This window comes from Hyla sarda (genome assembly GCF_029499605.1).
Source record: "Hyla sarda isolate aHylSar1 chromosome 1 unlocalized genomic scaffold, aHylSar1.hap1 SUPER_1_unloc_19, whole genome shotgun sequence".
NCBI lineage: Eukaryota > Metazoa > Chordata > Amphibia > Anura > Hylidae > Hyla > Hyla sarda.
The window spans coordinates 169,021-196,650 of record NW_026607580.1 but is presented as its reverse complement, the minus strand read 5'-3'; the positions used below and the strand labels follow the sequence as shown (position 1 = coordinate 196,650).

Below are 27,630 nucleotides of genomic sequence, written 5' to 3'. Positions count from 1 at the left end.
GCGATAGGAATTCCACATCCCTGAGAGAGTACAGTGTGTTAGTATTATATTCAGAGAGTGTAGTGTTTAGTAGTATTACATTTAGAGGGCACAGTGTGTGGTAGTATTATATTCAGAGAGTGCAGTGTTTGGTAGTATTAAAATTAGAGGGCACAGTGTTACATAGTTACATAGTTAGTACGGTCGAAAAAAGACATATGTCCATCAAGTTCAACCAGGGAATTAAGGGATAGGGGTGCGGCGCGATATTGGGGAAGGGATGGGATTTTATATTTCTTCATAAGCATTAATGTTATTTTGTTCCAGGAATGTATCTAATCCTGTTTTAAAGCTGTTAATTTTTCCTGCTGTGACCAGTTCCTGAGGTAGACTGTTCCATAAATTCACATTCCTCACGGTAAAGAAGGCGTGTCGCCCCTTTAGACTAAACCTTTTCTTCTCCAGATGGAGGGAGTGCCCCCTTGTCCTTTGGGGCGGTTTAACCTGGAACAGTTTTTCTCCATATTTTTTGTATGGGCCATTTATATACTTATATACGTTTATCATATCCCCCCTTAAACGTCTCTTCTCAAGACTAAACAATTGTAACTCCTTTAATCGCTCCTCATAGCTAAGATGTTCCATGCCCCATATTAGTTTAGTCGCCCGTCTCTGCATCCTTTTCCAGCTCCGTAGTGTCCCTTTTATGTACAGGCGACCAAAACTGAACAGCATATTCCAGGTGAGGCCGTACCAATGCTTTATAAAGGGGGAGTATTATGTCCCTGTCCCTTGAGTCCAGGCCTCTTTTTATACATGACAATATCCTGCCGGCCTTGGAAGCAGCAGCCTGACATTGTGCTATTCTGTAGTCTGTGATCTACAAGTCACCCAGATCCTTCTCTACCAGTGACTCTGCCTGTTTAATCCCCCCTAAGACATACGATGCTGCAGGTTATTAGTATACACAGCCCCCCTCTATATATACACAGCCCCCCTCTATATACACAGCCCCCCTCTATATACACAGCCCCCCCTCTATATACACAGCCCCCCTAAGACATACGATGCTGCAGGTTATTAGTACCCAGATGCAGAACTTTACATTTATCCACATTGAACCTCATTTGCCAAGTGGATGCCCAGACACTTAGTCTATCCAAGTCATCTTGTAACCTATACACATCCTCTATATACACATCCTCTATAGACTGTACCGTCCTACAAAGCTTGCTGTCATCTGCAAAGATAGAAACAGAGCTGTTAATGCCATCCTCTATATCATTGATAAATAAATTAATGTGTGTGGTAGTATTATATTTAGAGGGCACAGTGTGTGGTAGTATTATATTTAGAGGACACAGTGTGTGGTAGTATTATATTCAGAGGGCACAGTGTGTGTTAGTATTATATTCAGAGGGCACAGTGTGTGGTAGTATTATATTCAGAGGGCACAGTGTGTGGTAGTATTATATTTAGAGAGCGCAGTGTGTGGTAGTATTATATTCAGAGGGTGCAGTGTGTGGCAGTATTATATTCAGAGGGTACGGTGTGTGACAGTATTATATTCAGAGGGTACAGTGTGTTGTGTTGTATATTCAGTGGGTACACTGTGACAGAATTATATTCAGAGGGTGTGAGCCAGTATTATATTCGAAGGATACAGTGTTTGGCAGTATTATAATAATACTTGTTTTCATATAGAGGATCTGAATCCGCTGACATAGTGAGGAGATGTCTGGGCGTCACATTCTGCAGAGAGAAGTTTTAGCTGGACCTGGTGGTATGTACCATCTGAATTAGATAAGGGAAAACTATAGAGAAGACGTCACCTGTAGTCACTGATATCATTGTACATTCTCCTCACTATAGAGAAGACGTCACCTGTAATCACTGATATCATTGTGTATTCTCCTCACTATAGAGAAGACGTCACCTGTAGTCACTGATATCATTGTGTATTCTCCCCACTATAGAGAAGACGTCACCTGTAGTCACTGATATCATTGTGTATTCTCCTCACTATAGAGAATACGTCACCTGTAGTCACTGATATCATTGCGTATTCTCCTCACTATAGAGAAGACGTCACCTGTAATCACTGATATCATTGTGTATTCTCCTCATTATAGAGAAGACGTCACCTGTAACCACTGATATCATTGTGTATTCTCCTCACTATAGAGAAGACGTCACCTGTAATCACTGATATCATTGTGTATTCTCCTCACTATAGAGAAGACGTCACCTGTAGTCACTGATATCATTGTGTATTCTCCTCACTATAGAGAAGACGTCACCTATAATCACTGATATCATTGTACATTCTCCTCACTATAGCGAAGACGTCACCTGTAGTCACTGATATCATTGTGTATTCTCCTCACTATAGAGAAGACGTCACCTGTAATCACTGATATCATTGTGTATTCTCCTCACTATAGAGAAGACGTCACCTGTAGTCACTGATATCATTGTGTATTCTCCTTACTATAGAGAAGACGTCACATGTAGTCACTGATATCATTGTGTATTCTCCCCACTATAGAGAAGACGTCACCTGTAGTCACTGATATCATTGTGTATTCTAATCACTATAGAGAAGACGTCACCTGTTCCCTAAGCAACCAGATAGCCATATCAGAGCGTCCCCCGTTCCCTAAGCAACCAGATAGCCATATGAGAGCATCCCCTGTTCCCTAAGCAACCAGATAGCCATATCAGAGCGTCCCCCGTTCCCTAAGCAACCAGATAGCCATATGAGAGCATCCCCCGTTCCCTAAGCAACCAGATAGCCATATCAGAGCGTCCCCCGTTCTCTAAGCAACCAGATAGCCATATCAGAGTGGCCCCTGTTCCCTAAGCAACCAGATAGCCATATCAGAGCGTCCCCTGTTCCCTAAGCAACCAGATAGCCATATCAGAGCGTCCCCCGTTCCCTAAGCAACCAGATAGCCATATCAGAGCGTCCCCCGTTCCCTAAGCAACCAGATAGCCATATCAGAGCGTCCCCCGTTCCCTAAGCAACCAGATAGCCATATCAGAGCGTCCCCCGTTCCCTAAGCAACCAGATAGCCATATGAGAGCATCCCCTGTTCCCTAAGCAACCAGATAGCCATATCAGAGCGTCCCCCGTTCCCTAAGCAACCAGATAGCCATATCAGAGCGTCCCCTGTTCCCTAAGCAACCAGATAGCCATATCAGAGCGTCCCCCGTTCCCTAAGCAACCAGATAGCCATATGAGAGCATCCCCTGTTCCCTAAGCAACCAGATAGCCATATCAGAGCGTCCCCCGTTCCCTAAGCAACCAGATAGCCATATGAGAGCATCCCCTGTTCCCTAAGCAACCAGATAGCCATATCAGAGCGTCCCCCGTTCCCTAAGCAACCAGATAGCTATATCAGAGCGTCCCCCGTTCCCTAAGCAACCAGATAGCCATATCAGAGCGTCCCACGTTCCCTAAGCAACCAGATAGCCATATCAGAGCGTCCCCCGTTCCCTAAGCAACCAGATAGCCATATGAGAGCATCCCCTGTTCCCTAAGCAACCAGATAGCCATATCAGAGCGTCCCCCGTTCCCTAACCAACCAGATAGCCATATCAGAGCGTACCCTGTTCCCTAAGCAACCAGATAGCCATATCAGAGCGTCCCCCGTTCCCTAAGCAACCAGATAGCCATATCAGAGCGTCCCCCGTTCCCTAACCAACCAGATAGCCATATCAGAGCGTCCCCCGTTCCCTAAGCAACCAGATAGCCATATCAGAGCGTCTCCCGTTCCCTAAGCAACCAGATAGCCATATCAGAGCGTCTCCCGTTCCCTAAGCAACCAGATAGCCATTGCATATAGTCACATGGTCACCAGCAGTTTGTTTCCATCTGCACTGCTCGTCATCATCTGGACATCAAAGGATTGTCTTCTGTTTACATCTGGCCCCCAGACTGTCCCCTGATGAACTGGGGGGCGTGAAACGCGTTGGGACTATTTACAACTGTCCAGTTTTGACATCCTTTCTACGGACTGGTCCTTATTGTCTTGATAAGTATCTCCTTTTTCAAGATTATTTAATGTAGTCACCATTTATTTTGAGTTTGCACTCAAAGTGTAGTCAGTAACCTGGCAATCTAGCCAGGGCTCTAGGTTGTTCATTACCTAGGTATAGGTTTTTCTATTAGTGGAGTTCTAGCTATAGGGACGTATATTGACATCTGAAACTATTACTATGAGTAACATTGTTTAATAATAAGAATAATATGGTTTATTAAGCCACGACTACTGTATTTACTATCTTTGGATATATTGCTTGTCTACCTTTTTAAATCCTATTATATGGGGTGTATATATCCTGGTGGTCGGTTGAGTATATAATACTTATCCTGATTAAATACAGGACTCCTCACACCATATATCTACCTTATGGTTTTTCCTTGACTACTTTGGGTCCAATAGAAGCTCCACCAATACATTTCATAGGGTGATCCATTCATGCACCTATTCTATTTTGATTATTAGTAGGGTTCTCTCTCCCTATCCCCTAGTTACTCAGGGCACCCCAGTGAGATAGAGAGTCCCTATCCTCTATACCTCTTATCACAGGGTATATAGGAAGAGGTTAGGGTTAGGTTCCAGAGCGGGGCCGCCCTTATCAGGGAGTAAACTCCGCCTAGGGGTAGGTTCTAGTGAAAGGGACTTTAGGTTAGTGGCCTACTATCAAATTTTGGCCAACCATATCCCCCCCCTAGGCCCTTCCCCTTCTTATCCTCACCTCACACTTACCCTTAGTTAGGTGACTGTATCAAGTTTTTTATTTTTTGGATGATGATCACTATTACCTGTAAGTGTAAATTATAATTTTTCTGCTTTAGTATTATCTGGACTGGTCTTGTAGACGTATCTTGAGTACTTGTCTGTGGCTCAGACCCCGATCGGGGGTAAGGTACATGAGCACAGGAACAAGTCTTGATTATTATCAAATTGCTTTTCTTCTTTTTGTCGTTTTATACATATTAAAGGTTAAGTCTTAGTGTTTTTTCGGTGATTTAATTTCTAGTCTGATACACGATTTTGATCTGAATACAGGGATTTCTATTCCTCAGCAGCCACAAAACGGGAGTGAATCCAGCTCAAAACCTACAAATCCTGTGTGACTACTGGACCCAAATTACCCCTAAATCCAGTGACACAGTAACTAGCAAAATCCAAGCTCATCCTAATACAAAGTCCCAGCAAACCTGTGAGGAGCCGGCACCACGGTCCTCTTACAAAAGACTGTCTGTATTCTGCACCTGCATAAAATCTGCAGTAAAGTTATTCTTGGTTTACTACAACCTCTGCTGTGGACAATCCTTTATTCCTCCCTATCGTTTGTGGGACGGGTGGCGGTAGGACTATTGCATTGAGGAAGCCCGCACCCTGGCGTCACGACAATCAAGGGTTAATCCTATACCCTACACTACCACTCCGCAACACCCTATTCATCATCACCCCTATAGGCTACCACAATACTATACATTATATACACTACACCCTCTATACATTATATATACACTATATTCTCTATAATACTATACATTATATATACTATATCCTCTATAATACTATACATTATATATACTATATCCTCTATAATACTATACATTATATATACACTATATCCTCTATAATACTATACATTATATATACTATATCCTCTATAATACTATACATTATATATACACTATATCCTCTATAATACTATACATTATATATACTATATCCTCTATAATACTATACATTATATATACACTATATCCTCTATAATACTATACATTATATATACTATATCCTCTATAATACTATACATTATATATACACTATATCCTCTATAATACTATACATTATATATACTATATCCTCTATAATACTATACATTATATATACACTATATCCCCTATAATACTATACATTATATATACACTATATCCTCTATAATACTATACATTATTTACTATATCCTCTATAATACTATACATTATATATACTATATCCTCTATAATACTATACATTATATATACACTATATCCTCTATAATACTATACATTATATATACACTATATCCTCTATAATACTATACATTATATATACACTATATCCCCTATAATACTATACATTATATATACACTATATCCCCTATAATACTATACATTATATATACTCTATATCCTCTATAATACTATACATTATATATACACTATATCCTCTATAATACTATTCATTATATATACACTATATCCTCTATAATACTATACATTATATATACACTATATCCTCTATAATACTATACATTATATATACACTATATCCTCTATAATACTATACATTATATATACTATATCCTCTATAATACTATACATTATATATACACTATATCCTCTATAATACTATACATTATATACACTATATCCTCTATAATACTATACATTATATACACTATATCCTCTATAATACTATACATTATATATACACGATATCCTCTAATACTATACATTATATATACACGATATCCTCTATAATACTATACATTATATATACACTATATCCCCTATAATACTATACATTATATATACTCTATATCCTCTATAATACTATACATTATATATACACTATATCCTCTATAATACTATTCATTATATATACACTATATCCTCTATAATACTATACATTATATATACACTATATCCTCTATAATACTATACATTATATATACTCTATATCCTCTATAATACTATACATTATATATACACTATATCCTCTATAATACTATACATTATATATACACGATATCCTCTAATACTATACATTATATATACACGATATCCTCTATAATACTATACATTATATATACTCTATATCCTCTATAATACTATACATTATATACACTATATCCTCTATAATACTATACATTATATATACACGATATCCTCTAATACTATACATTATATATACACGATATCCTCTATAATACTATACATTATATATACACTATATCCTCTATAATACTATACATTATATATACACTATATCCTCTATAATACTATACATTATATATACTATATCCCCTATAATACTATACATTATATATATATATATACTATATCCTCTATAATACTATACATTATATATATATACTATATCCTCTATAATACTATATATTATATATACACTATATCCTCTATAATACTATATATTATATATACACTATATCCTCTATAATACTATACATTATATATATATATATATATACTATATCCTCTATAATACTATACATTATATATATATACTATATCCTCTATAATACTATATATTATATATACACTATATCCTCTATAATACTATATATTATATATACACTATATCCTCTATAATACTATACATTATATACACTATTTCCTCTATTATACTATACATTATATATACACTATATCCTCTATAATACTATACATTATATATACTATATCCTCTATAATACTATACATTATATACTATATCCTCTATAATACTATACATTATATTCACTATATCCCCTATAATACTATACATTACCTTACGTCTGTGTCCGTGTGATGTCTCAGAGCGATGACAACAGCTGCAGGAGTGAGAAGATATTCCTGAGCTGTAGTAACCTGACACCACACCACCGCACAGCAGAGCCGAACACGTGTTCAGGAGACACAAGAGCTTACACTGTATTTAAGTGCCTATACCTTTAAGTCCTGTTGTTAAGCTATGTAACCTGGGAAGGTGACAGTGATCAGGTGACTTGTGGGTGACCTATAGGACTCCTCCAAATTGCTCCCTTATAAACCAAGGGAGGAGCTGGCCTAGTCAGACTAGAGTTTGCTGAGGAGCTCCTCTATCTCCACAGGTTGTTTCTTTCCCTTAGTTATTCTGCCCGGTAACAGCTGTTCTGAGAAGAGATGATTCCGGCCTCTGATTGGACGTCCAGATTCTGCCCGGCAACAGTGATCTTCTGCCCAGAGACACTTCATCCCCCCAACAGCGTTCTGATTGGCCAGAGGTCTAATGGCGGGAAAAGTTCTTTCCTTAAATAGATGAGGTGATTGATGGATCATTCCAGTCTCCCCTTATAATAATGGGGCTCACTATGGGGCTACACAGGTATGTGACCATCTTACCTTCACTCCATGTGTATTACTCCATAGTTACCAGTCTGGTGATATATAAAGTCCATAGTGCAGTAATATGATAGAGAACAATGGAGCCAACATCACATGGTACAAGATCATCATAGGGCTCCTAGAGGACGTCCCATGTCAGAAGGTCAGTCACCGTGTTTGTTACAGTGTGTCGCCCCAGTAGTGAGGAGATTACATGAGGAGGAGGTTTGTTACAGTGTGTCACCCCAGTAGTAAGGAGATTACATAAGGAGGAGGTTTGTTACAGTGTGTCACCCCAGTAGTAAGGAGATTACATAAGGAGGAGGTTTGTTACAGTGTGTCACCCCAGTAGTAAGGAGATTACATAAGGAGGAGGTTTGTTACAGTGTGTCACCCCAGTAGTAAGGAGATTACATGTGGAGGAGGTTTGTTACAGTGTGTCACCCCAGTAGTAAGGAGATTATATGAGGAGGAGGTTTGTTACAGTGTGTCACCCCAGTAGTGAGGAGATTACATGAGGAGGAGGTTTGTTACAGTGTGTCACCCCAGTAGTGAGGAGATTACATGAGGAGGAGGTTTGTTACAGTGTGTCACCCCAGTAGTAAGGAGATTACATGAGGAGGAGGTTTGTTACAGTGTGTCACCCCAGTAGTAAGGAGATTACATGAGGAGGAGGTTTGTTACAGTGTGTCACCCCAGTAGTGAGGAGATTACATGAGGAGGAGGTTTGTTACAGTGTGTCACCCCAGTAGTAAGGAGATTACATGAGGAGGAGGTTTGTTACAGTGTGTCACCCCAGTAGTAAGGAGATTACATGTGGAGGAGGTTTGTTACAGTGTGTCGCCCCAGTAGTGAGGAGATTACATGAGAAGGAGGTTTGTTACAGTGTGTCACCCCAGTAGTGAGATTACATGAGGAGGAGGTTTGTTAGTGTGTCGCCCCAGTAGTAAGGAGATTACATGAGGAGGAGGTTTGTTACAGTGTGTCACCCCAGTAGTAAGGAGATTACATGAAGCAGGGGGGTTGTTACAGTGTGTCACCCCAGTAGTAAGGAGATTACATGAGGAGGAGGTTTGTTACAGTGTGTCACCCCAGTAGTAAGGAGATTACATGAGGAGGAGGTTTGTTACAGTGTGTCACCCCAGTAGTGAGGAGATTACATGAGGAGGAGGTTTGTTACAGTGTGTCACCCCAGTAGTAAGGAGATTACATGAGGAGGAGGTCTGGTACAGTGTCTCCCCCCCCCCCCCCCCCCAGTAGTAAGGAGATTACATTAGGAGGTGGTTTGTTACAGTGTGCCCCCCCCCCCCCAGTAGTAAGGAGATTACATGAGGAGGAGGAGGTTTGGTACAGTGTGTCACCCCAGTAGTAAGGAGATTACATGAGGAGGAGGTTTGTTACAGTGTGTCACCCCAGTAGTAAGGAGATTACATGAGGAGGAGGTTTGTTACAGTGTGCCCCCCCCCCCCCCCTCCCAGTAGTAAGGAGATTACACGAGGAGGAGGTTTGGTACAGTGTGTCACCCAAGTAGTAAGGAGATTACATGAGGAGGAGGTTTGTTACAGTGTGTCACCCCAGTAGTAAGGAGATTACATGAGGAGGAGGTTTGGTACAGTGTGTCACCCAAGTGTTAAGAAGATTGCATTAAAGAAGAAGTTTGTTACATTGTGTCGCTGGTTCTGTGATTCAGGTTTCTCCTCTTCTGCTGAATAACCCCCAAAGATGGACAAGGACAGAAATGAGATGGCTAAGAGAATATTACACTTCTCCTTGAAGATCCTCCACCTGCTGACCGGAGAGGTGAGGTGACCCATCCACATTTCCACCATTGTTGTCCCCATCTACATTTCCACCATTGTTGTCCCCATCTACATTTCCACCATTGTTGTCCCCATCTACATTTCCACCATTGTGGGGCCCCCCCATCTACATTTCCACCATTGTTGGCCCTCCCATCTACATTTCCACCATTGTTGGCCCTCCCATCTACATTTCCACCATTGTTGGCCCTCCCATCTACATTTCCACCATTGTTGGCCCTCCCATCTACATTTCCACCATTGTTGGCCCTCCCATCTACATTTCCACCATTGTTGTCCCCCCATCTACATTTCCACCATTGTGGGCCCCCCATCTACATTTCCACCATTGTTGGCCCCCCCATCTACATTTCCACCATTGTTGCCCCCCCATCTACATTTCCACCATTGTTGGCCCCCCCCCCCCCATCTACAATTCCACCATTGTTGAGTACCCCCATCTACATTTCCACCATTGTTGGGGGCCCCCCATCTACATTTCCACCATTGTTGGGGGCCCCCCCCATCTACATTTCTATCATTTTGATTGTATGTTTTTTCATAGTTATTGAAGTGACTCCTTAACCCCTTGTCACCCTAGCTAGTTAGCACAACTGGATGTTTGCATATGTCCTAGCAATCTCCTTCACAGCCGGAGTACCGCCACACCGGGATCGCTCCAGTCTCTGCAGCATTAACCAGTCCTGATCACGGAATATATGGGGTTGACACGGGGAGTTGACAATCTGACCACTGTCGCTTTAAGCATTAATAACTCTGATGCTTTTACCTTTCATTCTGATTTCTGAAATTGTTTTTTCGTTACATATTCTACTTTGTTAGTGGTAAAACTTTGTCGATATTTGCATAATTTCTTGGTGAAAAATTCCAAAATTTGATGAAACAATTGAAAATGTTGCTTTTTTGTTTTACTTTGAAGCTCTCTGCTTATAAGGAAAAGGAATATTCCAAATAAATGATATATTGATTCACATATATGATATGTCTACTTTATGTTTACATCATAAAGTTGACATGTTTTTACTTTTGAAAGACATCAGAGGCTTCAAAGTATAGCAGAAGTTTTCCAATTTTTCACAAATTTTTTAAAATCGAAATTTTTCAGGGACCAGTTCAGTTTTGAAGTGGATTTGAAGGGCCTTCATATTAGAAATACCCCATAAATGACCCCATTATAAAAACTGCACCCCTCAAAGTATTCAAAGTGACATTCAAAAGGTTTGTTAACCCTTTAGGTGTTTCACAGGAATAGCAGCAAATTGAAGGAGAAAATTCAAAATCTTCATTTTTTTACACGAACATGTTCTTGTAGACCCAATTTTTGAATAATTACAAGAGGTAAAATGAGAGAAATATTCCTAAAATGTGTAACCCAATTTTTCTCGAGTAAGGAAATACCTCATATGTGTATGTCAAGTGTTCGGCGGGTGCACTAAAGGGCTCAGAAGGGTTTTTGGAGAGTGAGTTTTTCCTGAAATGGTTTTTGGGGGGCATGTCACATTTAAGAAGCCCCTATGGTGCCAGAACACCAAAAAAAAGAAGAAAAAAACACATGGCATACTATTTTGGAAACTACACCCCTCGAGGAACGTAACAAGGAGTCCAGTGAGCCTTAACACCTCACACGTGTTTGATGACTTTTCATTGAAGTTGGATGTGTAAATGATTTTTGTCCCACTATAATCCTAGTTTTCCCCCAAATTTTACATTTTTACAAGGGGTAATAGGAGAAAATGCCTCCCAAAATGTGTAAACCCCCCCCCCCCCCATCTCTTCTGAGTATGGAAATACCCCATGTGTGGACGTCAAGTGCTCTGCTGGTAAACTACAATGCGCAGAAGAAAAGGAGTCACATTTGGCTTTTGGAAAGCAAATTTTGCTGAAATGGTTTTTGGGGGCATGTCGCATTTAGGACGCCCCTATGCTGCCAGAACAGCAAAAAAAAAAAAAACACATGGCATACTATTTTGGAAACTACACCCCTCAAGGAACGTAACAAGGAGTACAGTGTGCCTTATCACCTCACAGGTGTTTGACGGCTTTTTGTTAAAGTTGGATGTGTAAATGAGAAAAAATAAAATGTTTTCACTAAAAGACTGGTTTTTCCCCAAATTTTTCATTTTTACAAGGGGTAATAGGAGAAAATGACCCCCAAAATTTGTAACCCCATTTATTCTTAGTATGGAAATACCTCATGTGTGGACGTCAAGTGCTCTGCTGGCGCACTACAATGCTCAGAAGAGGAGGAGCGCCATTGAGCTTTTGGAAAGAAAATTTTTTGGAATGGAAGTCAGGGGCCATGTGCGTTTACAATAGCCCCCGTGCTCCCAGAACATTACATTTATTAAAAAAATATAATGAAAAATAAAAATGTATAATGTGTAGTATCACACGGCGCATATCCGTAGCATATTACGTTCTGCGGATGCCCGCCAACAGTCACAATATTGAGCTCCCTGCTGCGGCTTGGTAGCTTTGTGTGTCCACTCGTAGCAGCGGATTTCTTGCCGGCAATCATGAGCGGACACACTGAGCTACCCAGCTGCAGCAGTGATCTCGCCCTTGTGACTGCTGGGGGGCATCCGCGGTGTGAAATATGCTGCGGATGCGCTCTATGTGACCCTACACTGTGTCCCGTTCATACTGCGTTTCCGCAGTGTTTGAGGTATCCGTCGGCATCATGTCAAAAAGAGTGATGCTGACGTATACTGTAGAAGCTCCATTTCTTTCTGAATGAGACTGCTACAGTATACATTGGATCCCTTATCTGACATGACAACGGACACCTATACTGCAGAAATGCAGTATGAATGGGGACTATTCATATAATGATGCCCTGAAAGCCAAAGGCTCCTCTCCTTCTTGGTCCTACCAGGCTGTCAGGCAACCAGATTTGGTCTAAGTAGGGGTACTGCCCAGCCCGGGATGTACATAGTGATAAAATATGGGCGCATTTCCTCCATTTCAAAAGCGACGTACCAAAATGATGTCACACAAATAAAGAATTTGTGGGGAAAAAATGCTAATTTCAAATTTTTTTTTTCCACTGACTTTGCCCAGGGGGTCCTGAGAACACCTCAAACTCCCCCCCCCCCGCCCCCCCCACCCCCCCTGTCGGCGATCGCAGAAAATTGCATGTCAATTCAGACATGCGATTTTCTGCTATTCCGGGCTGATCGGGTCTCTAGTGACCCGATCACCCGGAAAATAGTGATGATCGGGATTGTCAGGGACAGCCCCGATCATCCTGAGGGCTAGGAGTGAGGTCGCAGTGTTGCGATCTCCTCCTATCCCCTGCCATTGGTCAGAACTGATTCTGACCAATGGCAGCGCAGGACAGTGGGTAGAACGGGCAGAACGAGGGGAGAAGATGGAGGACGGTACCTGAAAAGAAGATGCGTGGGGACCGCCGATCATCGCAGACATCAGCGGCGCAGGTAGGGAAGCGACGGTGGGGGAGGGGAAGGAAAGTTGCAGTAAAGCGATTTTTACTGTGGCAACCACTAGGCTGGGAGTTGTAGTTTTGCAACATCTGGAGGGTCACAGTTTGGGGACCACTTTTACAGTGGTGCCCAAACGGTAGCCCTCCAGATGTTGCCAAACTACAACTCTCAGCATCCCTAGACTGCCCAGGCATGCTGGGAGTTGTAGTTCTGTAACATCTGTCCCTTCAGATTTAGCAATTTTCATGACATTTTTGAAAATTGCTGCTCTACTTTGAAGCTCTCTAATTTTTTCAAAAAGCAAAAATATGTCCATTTTATGAGGCCAACATGAAGCGGACATATTGTATTTGTGAAGAAAAATAACATTTATTTGGAATATCCATTTTCCTTATAAGCAGAGAGCTTCAAAGTTAGAAAAATGCAACATTTTCAAAATATTCATGAAACTTTGGGATTTTTCACCACAAAAAGGATGCACGTAACGCCGAAAATTTGCCACCAAAATAAAGAATCAGAATATTCGGTAAAAGCGTTTTAGAGATATTAATTCTTAAAGTGAAAGTGGTCAGATGTGCAAAAAACGCTCTGGTCCTTAAGGGGTTACTTCTATTAAAAAAATCTTAATCCTTTCAGTACTTATGAGCTTCTTAAGTTGAGTTGTTCTTTTCTGTCTAAGTGCTCTCTGATGACATGTGTCTCAGGAACCGCCCAGTTTAGAAGCAAATCCCAATAGCAAACCTCTTCTAAACTGGGCAGTTCCCGAGACACGTGTCATCAGAGAGCACTTAGACAGAAAAGAACAACTCAACTTAAGAAGCTCATAAGTACTGAAAGGATTAAGATTTTTTTTATGGAAGTAATTTACTAATCTGTTTAACTTTCTGGAGCCAGAAGTTTTTCCCTGGAATACCCCTTTAAACACCTGTGGGGTGTTAAGGCTCACTTTACCCATTGTTGAGGGGTATAGTTTCCAAAATGGGGTCACTGTAAAATCAGCCACTCCTGTGCAAATCACCAATTTAGGCCTCAAATGTACATAGTGCATTCTCACTCCTGAGCCTTGTTGTGCGCCCGCAGAGCATTTTACACCAACATTTGGGGTATTTCCGTACTCAGGAGAAATTGAGTTACAAATTTTGGGGTCTTTTTTTCCTTTTACTGCTTGTGAAAATAAAAAATATGGGGCAACACCAGCATGTCAGTAATTTTTTTTTTTACACTAACAGGCTGGTGTAGCCCCCATCTTTTCCTTTTCATAAGGCTAAAAGGAGGAAAAAGCCCCCCAAAATTTGTAGTGCACTTTCTCCCGAGTACTGAAATACCCCATATGTGGCCCTATACTGTTGCCTTGAAATACGACAGGGCTCCGAAGTGAGAGAGAGCGCCATGCGCATTTGAGGACTAAATTAGGGATTGCAAAGGGGTGGACATAGGGGTATTCTGTGTCAGTGATTCCCAAACAAGGTGCCTCCAGCTGTTGCTAAACTCCCAGCATGCCTGGACAGTCAGCTGCTGTCCGGAAATGCTGGGAGTTGTTGTTTTGCAACAGCTGGAGGCTCTGTTTTGGAAAGACTGCCGTACGTTTTTCATTTTTATTGGGGGGGGGACAGTGTAAGGGGGTGTATATGTAGTGTTTTACCCTTCATTATGTGTTAGTGTAGTGTTTTTAGGGTACATTCACACTGGCGGAGGTTTACAGTGAGTTTTCCGCTCGGAGTTTGCGCTGCGGCAGAAAATTTGCCGCGGCTTAAACTTCAAGCAGGAAACTTACTGTAAACTCGCCCGTGTGAATATACCCTGTACATGGGGGGCAAACCTACAGCTGTTTCAAAACTACAACTCCCAGCATATACTGACAGACCGTGCATGCTAGGAGTTTTACTTTTGCAACAGCCTGAAGCACACTGGTTGGAAAACCTTCAGTTAGGTTTTGTTACCTAACTCAGTATTTTCCAACCAGTGTGCCTCCAGCTGTTGCAAAATTACAACTCCCAGCATGTACTGATCTCCGAAGGGCATGCTGGGAGATGTAGTTATGCAACAGCTGGAGGTACGCAACTACAACTCCCAGCATGCTGGGATTTGCAGTTTTGCAACATCTGGAGAGCTACAGTATAGAGACCACTGAAAACTGTGGCCCTCCAGAAGTTCCAAAACTACAAATCCCAGCATGCCGAGACAGCAAACAGCTGTGTGGGCATGCTTGAAGTTGTAGTTTTGCAAGATCTGGAGGGCTATAGTTTAGAGACTACTGCATAGTGGTCTCAAACTGTAGCCCTCCAGCTGTTGCAAAACTACAAATCCCAGCATGCCCAAACAGCTGTCTGGGCATGCTGGTAGTTGTAGTTTTGCAACATCTGGAGTGCTACAGTATAGAGACCACTATATAGTGGTCTCAAACTGTAGCCCTCCAGATGTTGCTAGGCAACTTACCGACTTCCGTCGGATCCAGGGAGCCAGCTGCACGACATCGCCGCCCGCCGATCGTCGCCCGCAGCCTCCACAGATCGGTAAGTGGACTCCGGCGCCGGTCCCCGTTGGTTTCCCCATTCTGCCCCGCCTATTGTGGGTGGACAGGACGGGGAAAACGAAAGTTAACCCCACCCCCACCCCCTATCTACTATTGGTGGTCGCGTCTAGACCACCAATAGCAGGGATAGGAGGGGTGGCACCCCTGCCACATCACTCCTATCCCTTCAGGGGGATCGTGGGTGTCTTGGACAACCACGATTCCCCTTATATTCCGGGTCACTATAGACCCATAATGACCCGTTATTGCGCAAATCGCAAGTATGAATTCACTTGCGATTTGCGCCAATCGCCGACATGGGGGGGTCTGATGGACCCCCCCCCCTGGGCATTTGCGCGGGGTGACTGCTGATCGATATCAGCAGTCACCCTGGTCCGGTCCCCCGCTCGGCGCGTGGCAGGGACCGAAATTCCCACAGACGTACGCGTACGTCCTTGGTCCTTAACTACCAGGGTGCTTAGACATATGCGTATGTCCATGGTCCTTAAGGGGTTATGCACTATCATAAACGGCTAGGAGGGTTGTCTGTACCTAACTCTTTGAAGTATTTCTATGCTTCGCATCTAAGTCAACTTGCTTGGTTCCTGAGGGCCACCTTTGTGGGTCCGGTTGGAATCTTCCCTACTCCTTCCTCATTCTTTTTCTGCTCTCATGTGATCCGTTCTTCCTATTACCCGTTATGTCTCTTCTGCTTTACTTACCTTGCATTCCCTCTTTCTTTGGCAGTTGGTCTGTATCCGATTTCTTCTTCAATCTCGTTCCTCCCCGCTGCCACCTATTCTTGGGAAACCTTTTTTCTCTCCTTTTTTTTTTTTTCTCTCGACTTTTTTTTGGTGGACTTCTCACAATTTGACTCCCTTTCATGACTTTCTGGTTTGTGGGTGCCTTCTGACTCTGGAGGCATTTAGAGACAGGTTTTTGTCCTCCTGTCTCAGAAGAATGCTTGTGGGTCAACCAGATCTTTTAGTTCCTCCACTCTCTCTCCCCACCCCTTACTGATGGATCTCTTTTTGACTTTGAGCGTTTAATGTTGTACTCTCCCTCTAGGTTTGCTTTCTTTTTTGTAACTGAAATGTTTATTAAGGAATTGTTCATATATATATATATATATATATATATATATATATATATATATATATATAATCCAAGACAAAACACAAATAATCAACATCCAAAGGGCCAAAGCCCTAGAGCCAATACAGGTTACAAATAATAGAGAAATAATAAAAAACAATAAGGAGTAACCATAGGATAAGGATACAACAGTAGCATAAGAACAAGCTCAGAAAAACCAATTTAGGTCATTAAGGCAAGGCATGAGCCCTAACATCAGGGCGCTAACGGCAAGGTGACATAAACAGGACAGGGGACCCAAGCCGCAGCGATACCCGTCTCAACATAGTTACCACAAACAACAAAGGGGGGCACAAGACAAACAAACAAAACACAACGGAGAAAACAAACAAAAAAAAAGGGGAGGGAGAGGAGAGAAAGAAAGAAGAGAGGACAGATGGGTAATAAAGAATCAAGGAGGGTGCTTGTCCGAGAATCGGTCCCACGGCTCCCAGACAGAAAGGGGATAGAATTATTTAGAGAAGCGGTAAGAAATTCCAGGGAGCGGATTTCACGAATACGAGCCAGCAAATCAATCTCAGAGGGAGGAAGAGTCCGTTTCCAGCACTTGGCAATAAGAGTCTTGGCAGCAAGGACAATGTGCATGAAGAGTTTAAAGGGTCTCTTAGACAAAGTAGGATGAGAGAGGTGAAGATAAACCAGAGGATCTAGAGGGACCAAGACACCCAGGACCCCGAGAAGGAGGTGTTGCACCTTTTTCCAATAGTCTGCCAGAAGGGGACAGGACTAAAAAATATGGAAGACCGTGCCCAAACCCACCCCACAGCGCCAGCACTGAGGAGGGATAGAAAGGTTAAGTCTATTCAAAAGTTCAGGGGTGTGATACCAGCCCATAAGCAACTTATATTGAGTTTCCTTGTAAGCAGTACATATAGAAGGCTTGAATGCCCTTTCCCAAATCACCCTCCACTGGGGCAATGTAATGGCAGTATTCAAGGCCTCCTCCCAATGGGCCATATAACGGTGGGACGGGGGTTCACCGTCATGGGGCTGGAGGAGCAGAGAGTAGATATCGGAGAGAGAAGGCCCCTCGCCTGAGGTCCACCATGGCATAACCGCTCAAATCCAGTAGGCAAAGAGACCGATACAGAGCCAATAGAGGAGGATGAAAAGTGCCACAATTGCAGGTAGCAAAAAAACGCTCAGACGAGGGGAGATCCCAACGCGATGCCAGCTGCTCAAAAGGTAGTAGGGAACGAGTAGCAGGGTCAACGATGTCCGCCCAACAGAATAGACCCCGGGAACCCCATTACCACACCATAATGGAGGACATACCAGAGGGAAAATCAGGATGATAGGGAAAAGACCGTAGAGGGGAGAAAGGAGAGAACAGTCGGAACTTCCTAGAGCAGTAACCCCAGACATAACGAGAAAAACCCATGGGACTTAGGAGAGGGGAGGGTGAAATGGCTGATGCTGGAGGGGACCAGAGGTGAGAATTAGGGTGGACAGGGGCTAACCACAGCTTTTCCAGCTCCATCCAGCGAGTATAAGCATGGTATGCAGACCATGCCACGAGGTGGCGCAGATGAGCAGCCCAGTTATACTTTGTAACATCAGGAACAGCTAAACCTCCCCATGTTCCTACCAGCCATCATAAACGACATCGGTAAGCGATGCCTCTTCACGTCCCAAATAAATCGGAAAACAGCCAACTGAAAAGAGCAAAGGGCCGACAACGGAACCTGGGTAGGCAACGTTTCGAAAAAATAGAGCAGTTTCGGGAGGATCGTCATCTTGACCGCCGCAATGCGGCCAAAAAAGATGTATTGGGACCGCCATTTGTCAAGAAGAGCTCTAAGATCCCTAAAGAGGGGGAAGTAGTTAGTAGAATAAAGAGAGGAGTAGCGAGAAGTGATATTTACCCCTAGGTATTTAATGGCAGAAGAGGACCACTTGTAAGAATAGTTGGAGCGGAGAAGGGTAGATAAGGATAAAGGCAAGTTGAGAGGTAACGCTTCCGTTTTAGAGAGGTTAACTTTATAGCCAGAGACCACCCCATAGGCATGAAGAGCTTTATAGAGATTAGGAAGGGAGAGTAAGGGGCGAAAGAGCATTAAGAGCACATCGTCAGCAAAAAGGCAAATTTTAAACTCTCTATCATGCAGAGAGATGCCAGTGATATCCGTGTCCCCCCCTAATCGTAGCCGCCAAAGGTTCGATAATAAAGCAAAGACCAGGGGGGAGAGCGGACAACCCTGGCGGGTGCCATTAAACAGAGGGAAGGTCGGAGAAGGAGCATGAGGGAGCTTGAGGGAAGCAGTAAGAGACAAGTAGAGACCCCGCATAGCCCGTGAGAAAGTTACCAGTGATACCAAATTTCTGGAGCATAGCAAAGAGGAATGGCCACCCCAACCTATCGAAGGCCTTTTCGGCATCCAAACTGAGAATTAGTGCCTGCTCCGACCTCCGAATAACCAGATCAATAAGGTCCACCACCCTCTTAGTATTGTTCCCGCCTTGGCGGCATGGGATAAACCCAACCTGGTCTTTATGGATCAGAGAGGGGAGAAAGGCGCATAAGCGAGTCGCCAAAATCTTGGAGAATAGCTTTAAGTCAGAGTTTAGGAGGGCAATGGGTCTATAACTGGAACATTCATGAGGGTCCTTTCCAGGCTTGGGAATCAAGGTAATTAAAGAGTTAAAGAGAGGGACAAGTTTAGGGACAAGTGTAGGAGAGAGGGTCTTATAATATAAGTACGTAAATCCATCTGGACCCGGGGAGCAACCAGCAGGCAGGGACTTGAGGACGCCAAAGAGCTCCTCCTCTGTGATAGGAGCATTAAGGACCCCAAGGTCTGCCTCTGATAGGGAAGGTAAACCGCATTGGGAAAGGTAAGCGTTTAGAGCAGCATTGCGGTCACCGGGTTTGGACGGAAGCTGAGAAGGAAGGGAATAGAGACCAGAGTAATAGTCTACAAAAAGGTGAGAAATATTGAAAGGGTGGTAATGGAGGACACCCGAAGAATCTTTAATGGCCGATGGAGATTGGGCGACCGCGCAGTCCCGTAGGCACCACGCTAACAGAGTATGGGCTTTATTCCCCTACTCTTAAAAACACTGTTTGGCATACAGCAGCTGTCTCTCAACCCTATGAAGAGCCAGGTCACCCAAATGGGAACTAGCAGCCACCAATTGCCGCAGGGTCGAGATAGAGGGAGTGGACAGTAAAAGAGATTCAAGGCGAGCAATCTGAGTTCCCGGGAGCAAGTCAGAGCATCACGCTTCAAACGTGCACCCAGTGCTATACAGTGAGCCTCTGGCCTGTCTGGTGAGATCATCTGTGACATTGTGGGATTCCATTAAAGGGATACTCCGCCCCTAGACATCTTATCCGATAAGATGTCTGATCACAGGGATCCCGTCACTGGGGACCCCCGCAATCTTCTTTAGCGCGCCAGAGACTCATGATGTCACAGCCATGCCCTGCTCGTGACCTCATGACCGCACCCCCTCAATGCAAGTCTATGGGAGGGGGCGTGACTGCCGTCACGCCTCCTCCCATAGACTTGCATCGAGGGGGCATCGCTGTTACATCACAAGCGGGACGTGACCGTGACGTCACGAGCCTCCGCATCACCACTCATCCGGAACGGAGCTAAGTTTGCTCCGTGCACCAGATGTTTGTAGTTCCGCTGCCGAGATCACGGAGGTTCCTAGCGGCGGGATAGGGGATAAGATGTCTAGTGGCAGAGTACCCCTTTAAGGTGGTATTGAGGAGTGCATAGCAATATATGGGATGATGTGTTATTGTTCGGAAAAATCGTTGGCCCCTGTTATGCGCTTGATTTTTGACTTTGGTTCCTTTTCTGGCCTATTGATTGATTGGAACGAGTCAGTCTTAATGCTGCTGGACCCACTTTCTCCTGTCCTTCAGATTGCGGTGTCCCCAATATAGCTTGTCACAAACTTTAGGAATCCAGATAACCCTTCTATACATGATAACATTTTCTCCAAAAATGTCAGTTTGGCGCAAGTTGCCTTTGTCGGTGGTTGGCTGTGATAACCTGACTGAGATGGTGTTGATGCCTCAATTGCTGTATGGTCTGCAGAATTCTCCAGTGTGGATTTTGTAGGGTCTAGTGTCTCTTTAGACAGTAAGTATAGGGGGGCGGTATGCCAGGATTCGGTTAGAACCCTTTCACCATTTCCAAAACATTACCAGTTCTTTCTTCTGCACTGTCAATTTCAGATCTGGCCATAACCCTAGTTCCCGGTAGGAATGCACCAAAATTTCGGCTGCCAAGAATTATCGGCCCAAAATGCCCCTTTCATCATTTTCAGCTAAGTGAATTTTCCGCCAAAAATTTTGCAGCGTGTGGCTTCCCCCTTTCCGACCTATGACATATATGTACGTCAAGGGTAGGGTGAGGACATGACCAGGCCCGCAGGTCAGGTCTGCGTCATAAACTGACCCGACCAGCGGGCCTGCGCCATGTCCCCACCCTACCCATGACATACATGTATGTCATAGGTCGGGAAGGGGTTAAGCCACACCCCCCGCAATTTTTGGCTGACATCTGCCTGTAATGACCGACATCGGAGATTGCTTCGATGTCAATCATCGACCATACCCCACAGCCCCCTGCTAATTCTTGTAGTGGGGGGCTGCCATGGCCGGTTATTAACCCTTTAGATTGCAGCTGTCAAAGAGAGAAAGAGACAGAGAGAGAGACAGAGAAAGAGAGAGAGATAAAGAAAGAGAGAAGGGGAGAGAGAGAGAGAGACAGAGACAGAGAGGCAGACAGAGAAGGAGAGAGAGAAAGACATAAACCCTAATTTTCCATATTAAAAAAGATAAAATAAATTATAAAAATAAACATATTTGGTATCGCCACATGCATAATTGTCCCAACTATTAAATTATTATTTTTCTGATCCTGCCGTGTGAACTGTGTAAATGCAAAAAAATTCAAAACACAAAACTTGCTCACATGACAACCCCAAAAAAGTAATAAAATGTAACAAAAAACTGTATGAAAAAAGGGGGCGGGGCAATGCAATTTCGGTTTTGGTTTTCGGCAAAGCACACCCTAAAATTGCGGCTTCGGGCCAAAATGAGAGAGAGAGAGAGAGCGAGAGAGAGAGAGAGACCCAAGATCTCGGACACAAACCCAGCTTTCTGACACTGGGCTGTACAGTGCGACCCAAAATCCATTGGTAATCCTCAGATTTCATGATGCCTTGTACACATTCAAGGCCCCCAGTGCCACAGGCAGCAAAACAACCCAAAACATCATTGACCTCCCCCATATTTCACTGTAGGTACTGTGTTCTTTTCTTTGTAGGCCTCATTCCGTTTTCGGTAAACAGTAGAAAGATGTACTTTACCAAAAAGCTCTATCTTGGTCTCATCTGTCCACAAGACGTTTTCCCAGAAGGATTTTGTTACTCAAGATCATTTTGGTAAAATATAGTCTTGCTTTTTTTTTTTTTTTTCAAACACATTTTATTGCAATTTTTGTAAACAAAACATTTACTCACAGAAAGCAAAATAACGTAGGCCAAAGTACAACGATGAACAAAGGTGTGCATCGGAATAAACCATCATGCAATAGAGCGAAATGGAATGGAGAGAACGAGTTCGTACATCAAAATTAAAGTCCATAGGCAATTAGCTGAGTCCATAGCATGAGTTAATCCTGCCGCTAAATGAGGACAATTAGAAAGAAAGAAAATCTCATAGTTCCAAAGTAACACGTGGTTATCGAGAGAGGACATGCATATCCGTAGATACCGAAATGGATACAAGAGAGACAGTATGTGTATGTGCACCGTGTATGTGTATGTGCTATTATTTATTTATTTATATAGCGCCTACAGATTCCGCAGCACTTACAATTATAGGGTATAAACAAAGACAAGTATCAGACATAAACTTACACAATAACTATTCAAAGAAGAAGAAGTGTGGGGATATGTTGGGGATATGTTGGGGATATGTTGAGGCCAATTAGAGACTGTTGTAGGCCTGTCTGAAAAGATGTGTTTTTAGGCCACGTTTGAAACTATGGATGTTGTTGTTGAGTCTGAGGGATTGAGGGATAGCATTCCAGAGAACCGGTGCAGCACGAGTGAAGTCTTGGAGACGGGAGTGAGAAGTTCGGATTATAGAAGATGTTAGTGTGAGATCATTAGCAGATCGGAGAGAACGTGTAGGATGGTAGACGGAGATGAGAGAGGAGATGTAGGGAGGTGAAGCATTGTGGAGAGCTTTGTGTGTGAGACTGAGGATTTTGTACTGTATTCTGGACTGAATTGGTAACCAGTGTAGTGACTGGCACAGGGAGGAGGCGTCGGTGTAGCGGTTGGAGAGGAAGATGAGTCTGGCTGCGGCATTAAGGATGGACTGGAGAGGAGAGAGTTTGGAGAAAGGAAGGCCTATTAGTAAAGAGTTACAGTAGTCGAGGCGGGAGTGAATCAAAGCAATAATGAGAGTTTTAGCAGTTTCAGTAGTGAGAAACGGGCGGATTCTTGAAATGTTTTTGAGATGCAGGTGACAAGAACGTGAAAGAGACTGAATATGGGGAGTGAAAGACAGATCAGAGTCAATTATAACTCCAAGACAGCGAGCCTGCTGCCCGGGCGTTATGGTAGTACCACATACCAAGATGGAAATGTCAGGGTTAGGTACAGTATCAGTTGATGGAGAAAAGACAATAAGTTCTGTTTTAGAAAGATTTAGTTTCAGATATAAAGAGGACATGATGTTTGAGACAGCAGAGAGACAGTCACTGGTATTCTGTAGGAGTGCAGGGGTGATGTTGGAGGAAGAGGTATAGAGTTGGGTGTCATCAGCGAAGAGGTGGTACTGGAAACCAAATCTACTGATTGTTTTTCCAATGGGGAATGTGCAGAGTGAAAAGAGTAGAGGACCAAGGACCGATCCCTGGGGAACCCTAACAGCAAGGGGAAGAGGAGAAGAAGTAGAGCCAGAAAACGAGACACTAAAGAAGCGGCCAGAGAGATAGGAGGAAAACCAGGTGAGAGCAGAGTCCTTGAGACTGATGGAGCGGAGACTACTGAGGAGGAGTTGGTGATCCACAGTGTCAAAAGCCGCAGACAGGTCCAAGAGAATCAGTAAAGAGAAATTGCCATTTGATTTGGCCGTCAGAAGATCGTTAGTGACTTTGGTTAGGGCCATTTCTGTGGAGTGAAGGGAGCGGAAACCAGACTGTAAGGGGTCAAGGAGAGAGTTCTCAGAGAGATAGCAGATAAGGCGGGAGTAGACCAAGTGTTCCAGGAGTTTAGAGATAAAGGGGAGATTTGAGACGGGTCGATAGTTGGCTGCACAGGACGGGTCCAGAGATGTTTTTTTTCAATAGTGGGGTTATGATAGAGTGTTTGAAGGAGGAGGGAAAGACCCCAGAAGAGAGGGAGAGGTTAAAGATTTTAGTTAGGTGACAGCTGATAGCAGGAGAGAGAGACTGGATGAGGTGTGAAGGCATGGGGTCACTAGAGCAGGTAGTGGGGCGGGCGGAGGAGAGGAGCCTGGAAACCTCATCCTCCGTTACAGGCTCAAAAACTGAGAGTGATTAAGAGGAGACGTGGCTGGGAATTGGATCAGAACTTTTAGGGGACTGGGAGAGGATTTCATCACGAATGTCATCGATTTTAGTTTTGAAGTATTTGGCCAGGTCTTCAGCACAGAGATCAGTGATTGGGGTCTGTACTTTAGGCCAAAGGAGAGAGTTGAACGTGTCAAAAAGGCGTTTTGGGTTGTTAGACAGAGAGGAGATGAGGGAGGTAAAATATGTTTGTTTGGCGAGATGAAGAGCGGAGTAATAGGATTTAAGCAGGAATTTATAGTGCAGATAGTCTGAAGAAGTCTTAGTTTTCCTCCACAGACGTTCAGCACCTAGAGCATTGCCTGAGAATGCGGGTTGTTAGCGTGTGCCAGGGTTGCTGCCGTCTGTGTCGGGAGGTTCGTGTTTTAGGGGGTGCCATTTGATCCAGGGTAGACTTGAGGGTGTCATGGTAATGTTTGGCTGCTAGATTAGGGCAGGAGAGGGAAGAGATTGGTGATAGTGAAGATTGCAGAACGTCTATAAATTGACTGGTGTTTATGGCACGCAGGTTTCTGTAAGTGTACATGGTTGGAGTGTCTGGAAGAGGATAGGAGTTACTGATAGAGAAAGAGAGAAGGTTGTGGTCAGAGAGAAAGAGAGAAGGTTGTGGTCACAGAGCTCAAAAGGAGAATTAGTGAATTTAGAGACAGAGCAAAGTCTAGAGAAGATCAAGTCCAGTGTATTCCCATCCTTGTGTGTGGGAGAGTCAGGAAGCTGTGAAAGGGAAAAGGAGGAGGTTAGAGACAGAAGCCGAGAGGCAGAAGAGGAGATTGGGGTATCAATGGGGATATTAAAATCACCCATGATGAGTGTAGGTGTTTCTGAGGAAAGAAAGTGAGGGAGCCAGGTGGCAAAATGATCCAGGAACATTTTGGGAGAACCAGGAGGACGATAGATGACCGCCACTCTGAGAGACAACGGAAGAGCTTGAGGGTGTGGACCTCAAAAGAGGGAAACGTGAGTGAGGGTAATGGGGGGATGACTTGAAAAGTGCATTGTGGGGCTAGAAGCACCCCAACTCCTTCACCATGCCTGGTGTCAGATCTAGGGGTATGGGAAAAGTGAAGGTCACCATAAGATAAAGCAGCGAGAGAAGCAATGTCAGAAGGTTGTATCCATGTTTCTGTGAGAGCCAGCAGATTAAGAGAATTAGTGAGAAATAAGTCATGAATCTGGGAGAGCTTATTGCACACAGATCGAGAGTTTAGAAGAGTGCATTTAAAGTTTGTAGTAGTTCCGCAAGAGGCAGGTAGTGTAGAGCAAGTATTCGTGAAAGGTGGGCCAGGGTTAGGAGCAATGTCCCCAGCAGCTAAAAGCAGAAGAAAGAAGAGGGAGAGCAGATGGCTGGGTGAAGTGATGGAGCGACTTCTGTGCTGTACCATGGAATGAGGTGACTTTGGGTGGTTTATGATAGTGAGCAGTGCATGCGAGCAATACATAGGTGAGGGAAGGAGGCATGGACAGATGTATATAGAGTCCACTGGAGAAATCGGTGGGGGATATAAGAGAAAATTTATCACAAAGATGTAAGTAATAAGTGAGTGCATGTTTGTTTTTTGTTTTTTTTTTCAGAAAAAGAGTTACTTACTTTTGTAGTTATAATGTTGGGTTAGTTCCCTTTTGTTCCCTTCTGGTTGAATTCTGGTATAATTCTTGATGTCACACTTAAGAAGCACTTTAGATAGCAGCTTTAGATGGCATATTTGAATGTCTCCAGACCATATACTCTACCGTCAGTGAAGGCTATGAGGGAAGTCTCAAGGCCCCCAGCGTATCCCCAATAGCACCTAGGCAGTACCATTCGGTAGAACTAAAAGGTCGTACTATGTCAGCTATTTCCTCTGTAGTGTAGTGACTGAGTATAAATATCTTCCATTTATCAAAAATTTTGCCAGATGTGCCAGAAATCCTCAGAGTGGGAGCAAGTCCTGACCCCATGCCATAAATTAGTCAGGGGGGGGGGGGTGGAGCATTTAGGGCATGCCGTTATTCTGTCTGGAAAATTAGGGGATGGTAAAATATTAAAACCGTAGAGTGCTTTATGTGCTAGTTTGTAATAAGTTTCGCGCCAGCGTTCATTTATGATGCAACGCCTCACCACCAACCAGCCCTGAAGAATGCAGTCCGAGATATCCTCTCATCCGGTAACCAAGAGGACCAGGAGGAGAAAATCGCGGATGGATCAATTTTGAGGAGTACTTTACGGATCACTGGGTAAATTTCGGAGATAGACGTCTTGTGTGGTGTGGTGCCTATTAGAGTATCAAGAGCATGATCAAGGGATTCTCTGCTCAGGTCCCTCAGGCGCTTGGAATGAAAAGAATAAATCTAATTTAAAGGGAGTGTGTGTGAGGCTGGTAAATTAAAAAGTGATAGTAAGGACTGTGGAGTGTGCCAGCTTTTGTTCGGTCTGTCAATAAGGTGCCAGTTTTTGTTCGGCCTGTCAATAAGTTGATTAACCCTTATGAGGCCCTTATCCACCCACTGGGAGAGTGTTCTAGCAGAGATCTTTAAGGGGAGCTCTGGATGGTTCATTAGACACTAGAAACGGGAGGTGGAACAATTTCCGGACCTCTTTCCACTCTACAATCGTGTCCCTCAAAATTGATCTCTTCACCAGGAGAGGCAATTTGGTATATGACGTATGCATGAGGACAGTTAAATTCCAAGGTGCGGCTAATGCCGATTCCAGAGTAAACATAGCGTGAAAAGAGGATCCGTGAATCCAGTCAATGTTAAAACGTAATAGGCATGCCAGGTTATATCCCCTTATATTAGGGAAATTGAGCCCCCCCCTCCGCTTTACTCAGCATCAGTTTTTGAAGTGCTATTCGGGGTCTTTTCCCCTCCATATAAATTTAGTAAATGCTGCGTTAAGTTTACGAACATCATCATGGCGTATTAGAAGAGGCAAAGTTTGTAGGGGGTAAAGTAGGCGGGCAAAGCTTACCATTTTCAGTAAATGACATCTATCCATAAAAGTGAGTGGCAGACCTTT

At 43.5% G+C, this 27,630-nt stretch overlaps 1 protein-coding gene and 1 pseudogene across 1 annotated transcript in view; one reads left to right on the top strand and one right to left on the bottom strand.

Moving 5' to 3' along the window:
• Positions 1 to 8,293, bottom strand: part of LOC130298049 (uncharacterized) — a 40,891-nt gene extending 32,598 nt beyond the window's left edge. The window contains exon 1 of the mRNA XM_056550935.1: positions 7,560 to 8,293. The gene's annotated coding sequence lies outside the window, so the exon portion shown is untranslated. The remainder of the gene's footprint in view (positions 1 to 7,559) is intronic.
• The window catches only part of LOC130298050 (zinc finger protein ZFP2-like), a 308,006-nt pseudogene that overhangs the window by 186,546 nt on the left and 93,830 nt on the right, over positions 1 to 27,630 (top strand).